Source organism: Humulus lupulus, chromosome 7 (assembly GCF_963169125.1).
Source record: "Humulus lupulus chromosome 7, drHumLupu1.1, whole genome shotgun sequence".
Classification (NCBI taxonomy): domain Eukaryota; kingdom Viridiplantae; phylum Streptophyta; class Magnoliopsida; order Rosales; family Cannabaceae; genus Humulus; species Humulus lupulus.
The window spans coordinates 189616037-189623835 of NC_084799.1; the positions used below are offsets into that span (position 1 = coordinate 189616037).

Sequence of the window (7799 nt, forward strand, 5' to 3'; positions counted from 1 at the left end):
CGAGGACTAGCAAAATATTAAGTTTGGGGGTGAGATAACTCTACAAAATAGAGTTATTTTACCACTTTTTATGTGTGAATTGTTGCTTAATTCTTGAGTTTTTAATTGATTTATTAAGTTTTTAAGTAGTTTTGAATTTATTAGGTTTATTTTGATTTTATATATTTTTGTGTGTTTTTATAGTTATTTTGTTGTAAAATGTTACAGTTAATAATTTGAATTATTGTTGTTAGTTTGAGGTAAAAAATGTTGTGTTATTGAAATTAAATGTTAAATATAAATTAAGTTATAATTAATATTTTCAAAGAATTAAATTGATTTATTTTATATTTGAAAATATTTTATTATGATTTATTTTATATTTATTTTGTAGGGAAATTTATGACACTTTTGCTCTTGAAATGAAAGAAAAATAAAGGAAAAGAAATGACATTTTCAAGGAAAGAAAGGAAAAAACGGCATAGCAGCCACCAGCCCACTTGCCAAGCCCATTCCGAAACCTCCCAATCAGCTTGCCTCCTTTTGACCCCAGCTGCACTCCACCAGTTTGCCAACCGAAAGCTCCTTTCCTGCCGCCACCTGTCTCCCACTTGCCTCCCCAGCTCACGCCAAGCAGCTTCTCCACCACACCAAAGCTCCCTGCCACCTTAGGCCCAATGCCTAACTCCTCACCCACGCCCAGCATCTGCCAGCCCAACAAGACAAAAGAAAAAAATGTTTTGAGCCCAACAAGGGTACTCACTTTTGTACCTTTGTCCCCTTTGCCAAAATTACCATTTTTTTACCCAAACTTTTCTACACATTTTACCCCAAAACATCATCATTACACCCTATAATTTATCCTTATTTGCCATATTACTATTAAGTTAATTAATTTAATAAATTTAATTAATTTAAATTGATTATTTTAATATACTCATTTTGGCTATAAATAAGGAGTTTTGAAGACCATTTAGGGGTGTCAATTTTAGAGGGGAGGTTACCATACCACATATTCTACACATTTCAAATCCTCTCTATTCTCTTCATCTTCTTCTTCTTTGTTGTAAATTTTCTATGTATTTTTAGAGGAGAAATTTAGGGGTTTTTCCTCCAAATTTTCCTATTTATGTTTGTAATTTTTAGTTTGTATTTGCTATTCTAGTTACGAGTTTCTAATCTTTTTAAGATTATTAAGGTGATGATGAAACAATTTGTAACTCAATAGTATTTATTTTGTATGTTGATTTATCATTTTGTGCAACAAAGTTTATGGAATTTTTTTCTTCAAATATCTCCTTTCATCTTAAATATCATGTATTTTTTTATTGTTAGCACATATTTACACTTTGTTCTTCATTAGTGCAAAAATATAATATTTTTTGTGTAAGATGTGTCATTAAAATTGTACACATCCATGCTTAGAACAAAAATATTATGTTTTGCCTTATAAATAATGTTCATTGATTTATTTGTTATTTCATTAGATTGATTTACACTAAATGCTTTGAAATTATAATTTTGAAAAGTGAAGAAAAATCTTATCTTTTTAGAAGTAATATGTGCTTAAAATTATAAATCTATTTGGAAAATGATAGTTTGATTTATTTTAACTATCACTAAAACTTGGGAATCAATGTACTTATAAATATTATTGAACTTATATTTTGTGGATTCTAGCATCTTTAATAATATTTTCTTTTAACACTTATTTTCAAATCATAATTGGTTTATTTTTACTCTCTTAAATAGTTTTATTTTTCAATCTTTTATTTTATGTTCATAACATTAAAACTCATCAATAATTGGAGCTATGTTAGAATTTATTACTTTTGATTTAAAATAGTTTTCTTTTTTATTTTAGAAAAATCCTTTGGGTTCGATCTCGTGCTTACACGAACACTATATTCCATATACGATTCGTGCCCTTGCGAGTATAAATTTTTAAAACATACCTGTTCTGGGTTCATCACCATCGATCTTTTCTCAATATTTCGTCTTTTTTCCCTGATTTGTGATGTCACGTGTCACATTCTCATTTGACATGCCATCCTCATATTTTTTAGGGATAACATAAGCCCTGGGAGGATTTTTTAGTGTGGGAACTCAAACCTAAGGGCTCTGAATTGATCTTATTACCCAGTTTAGTAGAACTCGACATTCTGGAGGCTAGGACTCGGTTCGAAAGCTTTTATTCGCTTGTTTTGACGAGATTCTCTATTGGTTGTGACTAGGTTATCGCTAAGGGCTCGGGACCAGGATCGTGCTCGAGGGTCATTCATAATACACTTTGCACTCCGATCTAAGGTAAGAAAACTGCACCAAATAAATTGATATATGTGATTAAGGCTTGGCCCGATCATTGATTATAATTATGAATAGGGCTCAACCCCTGAGAATGAATGTGAATCAGGTTATGCTTGAATGCTCTGTATCTAGATAATTGTTTAATGAATGCTTGCCATGTTTGCATAGGTAGGGCTCGGCCCCGTTAAGGAACATGGTTGTCACTGTGTTTGTGTTTGATTGGTTAAGATACCATGATTTATATGTATGCATACTTGTATTGTCTGAAGTATTCTAATCTGTATATGTACCTGATTATCTGGTTATCTGAATGTCCGATTAAAGCCTTAACTTCTTAGTCAAGGGCGACAATAGCACGCTGCACGTTAGTCAAGAGGCTTAGGCCCAATCAGGGACGTACTATTACGTTGGCTGACCCTATGGTCATTGGAAAACAAAGCGCTTGGCTAGCTCTATGGCTAGTTACTCAAAGCTAGGTGACTTTGTGGTCACATAGCTAGGGCATAGGGCCCCGAGTTGTCTCTATGGTCAATTATTCAGGGCAGCGAGCCCCAGAATGATCCAATGATCATTTATCTGTAATTGTATGCATGCATGGGTATGTTATTACTGTTGGGCATGCTAAATATGTGTTTGGAATATGTATTTACTGTTCATGCACATGGTTAAGTTTTCTTACTAAGCCTTGGCTCACGTGTGCTATGAGGTGCAGGTAAGGGAAAAGGAAAGCTAGACCAACCATGAGTTAGAGAGCTTCGGTGGCGACGTGTACATATGCGGCTGCTCGTCCATCACGGCCATGGATAGTTCAGAGGAAATAGGGTTTTAACCCTGCTTTTGACGCTTAGGCCGATTGGTTGTAACTTTTTTATTTGTATATACCCTTTTAAACATTTGTTTGTAATAATTTTGGATCCCATGTATGTATGAAACTTTCAAATGAAAAATCAACATTTCCTTTGATCAAATTTTTTTACCATAACCCTTTACATTAACCTTAGTTACACGTTTATTATCAAATGACTTGATTAGCAAGTCGACACTATTTAAAGTACACAATGTAACGGTCCTATATTAGGAGGACATTACAACTTGGTATCAGAGCTGCCAAGTTTTAAGGGTTCCTAAAGAATAGCCGGGCATGTACACACACCACTAAAGACAAGCTCGACTCAGGGTTTGGTAACTACTTATGTGATTAAGTGCTTAAATTTTTAAGTAATTGTATATGCCTTATCTACATGCCTGATTACGGAGCATGAGATATTCTGATAGGGCCTAGCTCTTGACTGTTGCATGAATGATAAAGAACATTATTTTTAGCATTGTTATTGCTTGTGAATGCAAAGGAACTGGCTTGCAATACTCATTGCCATCTTTCCTTGGATTTTCTGTATCACTAGGCAAGGTGCCTTGTGGTCTATTCCTTAGCTCATTAGCAAGCTGCCCCAACTGAGTTTCTAGATTCCTCAAGGATGCCGCTTGACTCTGAATCACAGCATCGTTCTTGGCCATATATTCCTTCATTAAACTCTCCAAAGAGCTTGATTGAGACACTTGAGGAGGAGGTGGTTGAGCTCTTTGTTGTTGTTGAGAAAACCCCGGTGGATATGTAGGCTTGTTTTGCATTGGTGCTCTGCTTGAACTAGTTCCTTGACCCCCCCATGAGAAGTTTGGATGCTGCCTATGTTGACCGTGTTTTTGGCCAACGACGTGAGAACGTAAAAAACGATTAAGCCTTCAAGAGAAATTAAACGACACAGACAATTTTGAACAGAAAGTAAATAACACACGCAATTTTTATAGTGGTTCAGCCCCAATATGTTGGTAATAGCCTAATCCACTTAGAGTTGTGATTATAGATCTGTACTCAAGATCAGATGAACTGAGCCAACTGAGTTTCTTCAGTACAGATTACAAAAATACAAGAATTCTTTCAGATACAAGCACTTTCTCTCTCTAGAAAATTTAGACCCAAAATTTCCCAAAAGTCTCAAAAGAAGAAGACTCTCTCCTAATCCCATAAGCCATATATTTATAGGCTTAGGATCATACATCTGATATCCCCTAGAATCGGGATATTTTATTATTCTTATTATATTTAAATCACAAAAATATTCAAAATATAACATAACACCCAATTTGTAGGAAAAATGAGATATTCCCACGTATGCCAAGACCGATTCTTGTTGAAGCCGTTTCTGGGAATCTTGACATAGTCTGTTCTACCTGGTTGATCCATATCACCTTCAATTTGGTCGAACACAAATCTATTGGACAATCACGAACTTGGCTGGTAGGACACGCATTCCTCTGGTCTAACATGGCACTTTGGTCTAGCATGCCATGTCTCTGGTCTAACATGGCACTCTAGTCTAACATGGCATACTGAGCTACTCCTAAGCCAAGTCACTTTATCACAACTCTGAGGAGCCAATATATTTATTGACTTATTAATGTGTCTTTTACGGACCATGTACTGCCACTTGTCATTTCTATTGCCACGTCATCGATCTCCAATTTTTGGGGATAACAGCCTCCACCCTGGATTGTAAGAGTTCGAATATGGGTTATTTCAGTTGGCATTTTGATTTCCCACATAACAAACTGAAGTGGGATTCGAAGGACAACTCTCAAATGCATGCCCATCTCCACAATAAACACAAGATACATCGGCAACTTGTCCCATAGCAGCTGGTTGTACCATTCCCCCCAAACTCATGTTCTTGAGAAGGTTAGTCATTGAAGAAACTTGAGCGGTCAAAGCTGTCAATGCATCAACTTCAAGTATACCAGCCACTTTTCGACTTGTTGAGGCTCTAACATTGGACCATTGATAATTGTTGCTAGCTATCCTCTCCAAAATCTCATAGGCTTCATTATAGGACTAATAGAGAATAGCCCCATTGGCTGAAGCATCTAAAACCATACGAGTGGAAGAATTGAGCCCATTGTAGAAAGTCTCCATTTGTATACAATGTGGGATCCCATGGTGTGGGCACTTTCTCAATAATTCCTTGAATCTCTCCCAAGCTTCACAAAATGATTCATCTTCCACTTGCTAAAATGACATGATTTCTGTAATGCCCTGAATTTTCCGATATGGTTTAATGGCGGGAATAGTAGGCCGGGTGGGCCATACTTGTTTAATTATGCCATTAATTGATAATATGCATGTATATGTGAATTATACTATGGTATGATGTTATATGCGTGCATGCGAGTCCACATTTGAATAATTATGATGTTTTGTTAATTTGGCCCATTGAGGGTGAATATGTGTATTTGGGTGCATAACTTGACTTGTGAATGAGATTCCATTATTATGGAGATATATTCGAGCTATTCGGCATGAGACGATCATATAGAGTGGATTAGCGGTTTTGTCTTAACGGGGTCAATTTTGGGGTAATAGAAATGTTTATTTGATGATAAATTGGGAATATTTGAGATCAGGGTGAAATTTCGAAGGTTTTGACTATAATGTCCCCGGGGGTGTTTTTGGGACCCTGAGCACTAGGTTTTATTTGAGGTTACTTAAGCTTGAAGTAGTTGTCAGATAGAACGTACGATCAGAAAACCTCTCATTCTCTCTTTCGATAGTCCGTTTTACCGTTTAAGCCTTTTTGAAGAAATCTTGAGTTCTAGGAGTCAGAATCAAGCGAGGATCGAGGCATAGCGATCCTAGGAAAGATTAGAAACTTATTAACCGAGGGATTTGATGGAAAACAACCCAATTGAAGGTAATCAAATTTTAAGTTTTGAGTTTTTCTGAGTTTCTAAGCTTTGAATTGATTTTGTGAATCGTTGAGTTTTTGGTTCGTTTGAACCTTGGGTTTTGAGGGTTTTGAAGTATTGGGAAGCTTGGGAACTTTGTTTTGATAATTGGGTAATGTTGAGGTATGATTTTGAAGGTTTTGGAGGGTTAAAAATACGTTTGGGAGTGGCCCAGAGTTGAGGGCCGCGACCCTGTTCTTGGGGTGCCGCGGCCCTACTTCGAAGAAGCAGGTGGGGGTTTTTGTACCTGCTGGGCGCCGCGGCCCTAGATGGAGGGTGTCGCGGCCCTTGCTTTAGGAAACTCTGGGGGCCGCGGCCCAAGGTGCCAGGCCTGCAGCCCTTGCCCAGTTTTCACCCCATTTGCTCGTTTTGACCCCGGGAACTTAGTTATGGGCCTTGGGAGTGTCCCTACTACTTGGATTAGTTGGGATTGATCTTCCGGAGGCTAGATATTGGTGTGGAAACCTATATTGATCATTATTATTAATGATGTCCCGTGTTTGGTTATGATTAGGTGACCGCTAAAGGACTAAAGGTTGATCGCTCTCAAGGGTCGTTCTTTTTATCATTCTAGCTTGAATCTGAGGTAAGAAAACAGTGTATGAATACAGCTGCACCCTGTATATGTATATGACATGCGTCATTATTATTGAGGCATGTTGGTTGATAAATGTGGACATGGAATACATATTATATGCTAGTGAATGTTGCATACTTGTATATGTACTAATCAGTCAGGGTTACTGACCTAAGAGTCAGGGATGGCATAGCGTTATGAACGCGGGGCCAAATGAAGATTAGATCTAATCAATATCGGCATTGAATGGCTCTATGGAATTAATGCTGGACCAACCCTAAGGTTGATGAAACTTATAAGCGCTTGGCTAGTCTATGACTAGTTACTCAGAGCTAGGGCACAGGGCCCCGGTGACTGCTTGTCACATGGCTAGGGAACAGTGTTCCAAGGTTATGACTCTATGGTCATGAGGAAGATTATGTTGGTGACTAACCACCATGCACCTATCATGTTTAAGCTATGAAAGGTTCATTATCTGTTAAGCCCTAGTGATCCTATCGTCACATGGCTAGAGGGGGCTGTACCCGTTTCAGTGACTTTTGTGACTGTCACCTATCTGTTTTGGACTGATAGTCCTGAATGATTATTATGATCATTGTTGATATTATATCATGTTATATTGTGTTTTCTTGCTGGGCCTTGGCTCATGGGTGCTATGTGGTGCAGGTAAAGGGAAAGAAAAGCTCACCCAGCCTTGAGTGGAGAGCTTAGGTGGTGTTGTGTACATATGCGGCCGCTTGACCACCATGGCCAAGGAATTCTCAGGGGAACTAGGGGGTTTACCCTATTTTGCCGCTCAGGTCGGCGGGATTGTAAATTTGAAACAGTAATGACCATTTTGTATTGAGAACAACTTGTAAATGTTTTGATTAGCTCTGCAGAGTAGTTCATAATGTAAAACATCCTTTCCTTTTATTGGTTTTTCAACCTTAACCTGTTAATCACATTTAGAGCATGTTTTTAACCAAAGGACTCGGGTAACGGGTCAAATTTCCGGTTCAACGTAACTGTTCTGGGGTAACCAGGGCGTTACAATTTCATTGCGAAACTTGGCATTTTTGGTAGGGGGAAAGTACTTCATCAAGAATTTTTCAGCCAACTCATTCCATGTAGTCACCGAGTCAGGAGGAAGGGTGTTGAGCCAAGCTCTAGCTCGATC

General features: G+C 37.8%; 1 non-coding gene across 1 annotated transcript; it reads left to right on the forward strand.

Moving 5' to 3' along the window:
- Positions 1–5270: 5270 nt before the first annotated feature.
- Positions 5271–5374, forward strand: LOC133793238 (small nucleolar RNA R71). Its single transcript, XR_009874692.1, has one exon. It is a non-coding gene; the product is annotated as a small nucleolar RNA R71 (small nucleolar RNA).
- Positions 5375–7799: the final 2425 nt, after the last annotated feature.